General features: G+C 43.9%; 1 protein-coding gene across 4 annotated transcripts in view; it reads left to right on the top strand.

The window, feature by feature from the left end:
* HIP1 (huntingtin interacting protein 1) overlaps window positions 1-6,278 on the top strand; it is a 438,658-nt gene that overhangs the window by 81,775 nt on the left and 350,605 nt on the right. The gene's annotated exons all lie outside the window — the stretch shown is intronic.

The raw sequence follows: 6,278 nt of genomic DNA, 5'->3' as shown, positions 1-6,278 counted from the left end.
TATATATTTTATATATATATATTTTATATATATATATATATATTTTATATATATATATATATATTTTATATATATATATATATATATATATATATATATATATATATATATATCTTCCAAATAAAAGGATCAATGAATCACTTTTGTGAGCAAACAATTCCCCATTCGTCTCAACTTTGTACATCAAAGAATATAAAATAAAAATTTTCAAAAGTTTACTTTGTTGTTTCCTTGGTCTGCCAGACCATACGATTGGAAAAGTGTAGTTTTTGACAATGATGTGTATATATCTTCGAGATAAAAGGATCAGTGAATCATATTTTTTCAGCAGATACTCCTCCATGAGCCTCAACATTTTCGAGAAAAAATATATATTATTTTTAAATTCAAAAAAGGATACAAAACCTGCATGGGCTTCTTCTAAATAAAAGGATCAATGAATCACATTTTTGAACAAATACTCATTCATGAGCATTGACTGGTTAAAAAGGAACAACAAAATAATCAAAATTAAAAAAGCTATTTTTTTTTAAAGTTGACTCTGTTACATTTGCCGGGTCTTGAAAAGTGGAAATGTGTTTTTGCCTGCATCATCTGGGTTTTTGCCTTTCTGGGTTAAAGGTCACGGTCAAATTTATACATCTGAATCAAATCCCCGAACTTGACGAGACAGCAGGGCAGAAATCGAGTCCCATCACAGTGCTTGCTGCACGACCTGACAGAAATGTGTCGCCTGCCATGCGAGCACATCGTTTCTGCCCTGCTGATCACCAGTCAAGAGGTTTGCAGCCAGGAGTGTTAAATTCAACCAAAGAAGCACACCAAAGGAGCATAGACTGGTGGTTGTGCTTGGGGTGTGCATAAGAACGTTCTATGAAGTTGGGATGACCTTAAAGTTGCCCCCACTCCCCATCCCCTTTCCTTCTCCCATCGGGAGTGGGCGTTTCTCGTGATATTAATTTGGTATCATTGTGTGGAGCTATAAGGTACTTCATGTACAAGTATGCTCACCTTTACTGCTCATCTTTTTTCTTTTTTCAACGAAGTGTGAACACCTGGTGTGTTCAAAGCCAGGAGACACTGCATTGGTAAGACAGCCCTGCTCCTGTAATGATGGTGCAACCCTAACATGCAAAATGATGATCCTGAAGCTGAATCTTCTCTGCAAACACACTTGATTGAGCTCACTATTATCTCATGATTTACAATCTCTTCTCCGTCTCATTCTGAATTTCCGAATTAATTACGAGGTGAAATGAAGTAAAAAAGATCTACTTTCAGGTTGTTGTTTTCTTGACACAAATGCATCTCGAGTTCTGTTGGACTTCCAAGGACCATGGTAGAAGATCCTCCACCTGGAATTAAACTTGTGAAGCACACCTCGATAGCAAGGTATCACGAAAAGTCCCACATCTGGAACCGGCCTTTGACCAATCCAATTCTGAACGCTTGGGTCGACTCTACGTCATCCTTGCGATGTAACCAAGTTTGAATGTAAAACGTATGTTCATGCTCTGCCCATGTTTTGTATCATGCATACTCATGTTCCACCCATGTCTTGCCTCATGCATATTCATGCTTTGCCTTTTGCATATTTATCCTCCACGCATGTGTTGCGTCATCTCTGCTGCAAGCGGGGGAGCGCGGCCCTGTCTGCAGGACGCGTGCATGTATCAGGAAAAGGCATGGTTTTTTTACCAACACACTTGTGGTGTTTTAAATAAAGAAAATGTGATTTAAACCTCTGCAAGTGTTGGCTAAACTTCCTGGAGAATTCTTCTTTAAGAATTGGGACACAAAGGCCATCCCAGGATAGTCCTTGCTTCTGTCGGCTGCATCAGTGATAAGCACAAGCATAATACCTGATTCAGTCACGGCAGGTCAACTTTCTGTGTACTTGCGCCAGATATGGGATAAGAGAGGCAGGTATTTGGTTTGGCAAACATCTGCCAGCTTGAGGGAGGTGTGAGACAATTTCACATTTTCTAACAGCCTTTTATAAGCCTTGTCATTGTCATGCCGTCTTTCAACATTGTATTTGTAATGACAGTCTGGTACTCTGCTCTCTTTGCCAACTCTGCCTGTGAAATACGAGGCCACCTTCTTTCCTGGTTTGCTTACATTCTCGACTCACACTGTCGGTGCACAGCATTCAAGGGAATTCTCTCATCTCTCAGTGGAGTCTGGAATGCCCCCAATGCAGCAACTTGAGCCCAGTCCTTTTCCTCAGATACGTTAATGACCTCATGTGCATTCATGGTGATTGATTCCCAATTGATGATCCTGGTTTTCATTGAATCGGGAAGTCAGTTAGTTGAAGGAATCCTTCAGGTGTCTCTCTGTGTCTATCTGTCTGTCTGTCTGTCTCTCTCTCTCTCTCTCTCTCTCTCACTCTCTCTCACTCTCTCTCTCTCTCTCTCTCTCTCTCTCTCTCTCTCTCTCTCTCTCTCTCTCTCTCTCACTCTCACTCTCACTCTCACTCTCACTCTCACTCTCACTCTCACTCTCACTCTCACTCTCACTCTCACTCTCACTCTCACTCTCACTCTCACTCTCACTCTCACTCTCACTCTCTCTCGTTGTCCATCTTGCTGTTTTCCTCTTCTCTTACTGTCAATGTGGAGTTGACCCCTTTCTCTTCTTTCACATTACTCTTCCATGAGCTGTGATTTTTTTTTATTCAAAGAGGCCAGAATCAGAAGACTCAAAAGTGACGATCCTACTAAATGAGTGACCGTACTCCCAGAAGGTCAGCTGTTTGAAATGAACTTCGTGTTGTCATTTTGCATGCAGCTGACAATTTTGACTCGTCCTCTAATTTATAATACTTCAATGGACCAAATGAATCCCACGTTTTTGTGAGGTGAGCCCGGGGACGATTTTGGCACATGTCTTTCGGGAACCGGCTGGCCAAACCTGGCGTTCAATTGAACGTGATTTGGAGAGGAATTTGTAATTTTTTCAGGGTGCTGGCAATCTCACCTCATTTTAATGAAAGACACCATGAGATATTTCACACCTGCCAACAATTGCTGGCAAATGGGTCCTCTGACTTGATGTCCTTCAAATGGACAGCACACTTTGTGATGCAACATCTTGCCAGCCAAACACTTCCATTCCGGCAGCTTGTCATTGGCTTGGGAATCTAACCCAGATTAGAGAGCTTGAAGGTAATTGTCCTACCTCTCTTCCATCCTTTCGGACTTTGAAACGATATTGTCGAGTAATATGTCTTGAAGGATTGGAAGGTCTTGTGTGAGTCTGTAACTAACAATTATATATCCTTTAATGTTCGTGATTGTTTGTGATTCAATTGTTTGTTTGTTTATTTATTAAATTGGTTGTGTGGGGTACTTGTCAAAAAGAAAGTTTTTTTTAGTGAAGTCTTTAATTGAGAACTGAACTCAGATCTGCTTGAGACAACAAAGGGTTTTTTTTTTGTATACATAGTCAAGGCTCATGGAAGAGCTAGGATATAACAGGAGGCAAAAGGAACAGTAGAGAGAGAGGGGGAAACACCAACAGCAGAGTGTAAGGCCAAGATTGAGGGGAACTTGGACAAGCAAAGGGTGTGGGAAGGAATGGGGAATGAGGGTGGGGGGGGCGGCAGGAGAGCAGGCATGGGGTAGATAATTTAAGTATGGAGTGGTCTGGATGGATACAGAAGGGAACTCCATGGTGGGAAAACTGGAAATTTAAACTTAGGAGGGATTGGGTTGGATCATGGTTTTGGATTGGGGGTGATCTGAGATCGTGGTGAACAGCTGTCTTGAAGACCTGGAGGGAAGAATGAGATTGAAGGGAATGTGGAAGTTGGTTCCACAGGGGGAAAAAGGAGGAACGAATGAGTGGAGGTGAGCAGTGCTGTGGCCGTGTCCACGCCTGGAGTGGCCGTGTCCACGCCTGGAGTGGCCATGTCCTCGTCTCATGTGGCCGCATCTCCAGCCTTGTGTGGCCCCGTATCCAGCCTTGTGTGGCCGCGTATCCAGCCTTGTGTGGCCACATCTCCAGCCTTGTGTGGCCACATCTCCAGCTTGGTGTGGCCGCATCCTTAGTCTATAGTGTGTACTCGTCTCCAATCTTATCTGACCACATCCTTAGCCTATAGTGTGAATGCATCTTCAGCCTTATGTGGCGGCGTCCTTAGCCTATCATGTGGCCGTGTCCTTCGCCTATTGTGTGACCACGTCTCCAGCCTCATGTGACTCCATCCATGCCTGGTGTGGCCATGTCCCCACCTCATGTGGCCGCATCTCCAGCCTTGTGTGGCTGCGTATCCAGCCTCGTGTGGCCACATCTCCAGCCTTGTGTGGCAGCGTCTTCAGTTGTGTGTGGCCACGTCACAAGCTTTGTGTGGCCACGTCTCCAGCTTTGTGTGGCTGCGTCCTTAGTTTATTGTGTGACCACGTCCCCAGCCTTGTGTGACCGTGTCTATAGCCGATAGTGTGACCACTCCTTGGCTTTTTTCACAAGATCTTGGCTATTCATTGTTCACCTTGGAGTCTTGGTTTTCTAAAGGTTTTTTTGGCATAAAGGTTTTCTATTATCATCGCTTTTCTGAAACCTTGTGAATTCTTGGTTTTTTTCATTGGCTCACCTTGGCATTTATGAAAATGAGGAGTGGTCACACTGAGTGTAACCACATCTCCAGCCTTGTGTGGCATCGTCTTTCGCCGTTAGTGTGACCCCGTCTCCAGCCTCATGTGGCCGCGTCCTCAGTGTAAAGTGTGGCCGCATCTCCATCCTCGCGTGGCTGCATCTCCTTTCTCGCGTGGTTGTGTCTCCAGTTCGTGTGGCCACATCCTTAACTTATAGTGTGGCTGTGTACTTAGCATATAGTGTGGCTGTGTCTTTGACCTAGAGTGTGACCGCATCCCCAACCTCATCTGGCCACATCCCCAACCTCACATGGCCTTGAAGGGAATGTGGAAGTCAGTTCCACCACACTATATTGGTTTAAATTTTATCACTATATCACGATATTGGTGATATCGTTTTTATAATTTTATATTTTATTATATTTTGAAATTAGAAATTTTTTTTTGGATATTTTAATATATATTTTTTAATTTTATCTTTTATAATTTTTATAAAACAACTACGTGCCCGTACGTGTTTGGCCGTACGTGCAAAAAAAAAAAAAACTTTCAAACCGCGAGCCAGAAACAACAACCACATAAGCCATTCCTTCGCTCTCGCGTGCCCGTACCTGCGTGGCAGTACGTGCAAACCAAAAAAAATAAAAATAAAAACTTTCAAACAACCACACAGGCCATTCCTTCGCTCAAAAAAACTTTCAAACTGCATGCTAGAAACAACAACCACACAGGCCGTTCATTCGCTCTCGTAAACGACGACTGGATTGGGGCATTGTGTTTATCTATAAATGCGCATAAGAAATTGAGAAATTATTAGAATACAGTAAGTCATCACTATCCGGAATTGGTGCGTGCCCGTACGGAATGTTCACATGCATTCCACGAATTATCGCTTGTATTGAAGTAACAACTGCTGTGATACTTACACACACAGAGTTAATTAAAATCAAAATTAAAATCAAGTTTACCTCCCTGTCTTTGCTTGCCATGACATTCGCTGCCATTGACCATTGCCACTCCTTCACCACGGTAAGTAAAGCACCGATCCTTATTGTAACCGGCACGGCCCGTGCGTCATCGTCGGCCGGCCGCGCCCCGGCCTTCACAGCAACGTGTCTTCTCATTGGTTTGGTAAAAAAAAAATGGCCATAACTTGGGAAGCACTTGTCCGATTAATATCAAACCTTGAAAAGGCAGATCCTCAGGTCCCCAGCTATATAGCTGGCAAGTTTCAATTAGATCGGACCAGTGGTTGTAGAGAAACAGCGGTCACAGACACAGACGCACACACACACACACACACACACACACACACACACACACACACACACACACACACACACACACACACACACACACACACACACACACACACACACACACACACACACACACACACACACACACACACATTGCTGGAATTATCGATAGATGTATCACTATATTGGTAGAAATTTTATCACAATATATCACTCCATTGGTTCCACAAGCCTGAAATAGGAGGAACGAATGAGTGGAGGTGAGCAGTGCTGTGGCCGCGTCCCTGCCTGGTGTGGCTCCATCTCCAGCCTTGTGTGGCCGTGTATCCAGCCTCGTGTGGCCACATCTCCAGCCTTGTGTGGCCATGTCCCCGCCTCATGTGGCCACATCTCCAGCCTCGTGTGGCCACATCTCCAGCCT

This window comes from Eptatretus burgeri, chromosome 16, assembly GCF_056783735.1.
Source record: "Eptatretus burgeri isolate ZD-2024b chromosome 16, Ebu_testis_v1, whole genome shotgun sequence".
Classification (NCBI taxonomy): domain Eukaryota; kingdom Metazoa; phylum Chordata; class Myxini; order Myxiniformes; family Myxinidae; genus Eptatretus; species Eptatretus burgeri.
This window is presented reverse-complemented; position numbering and strand designations above follow the sequence as displayed.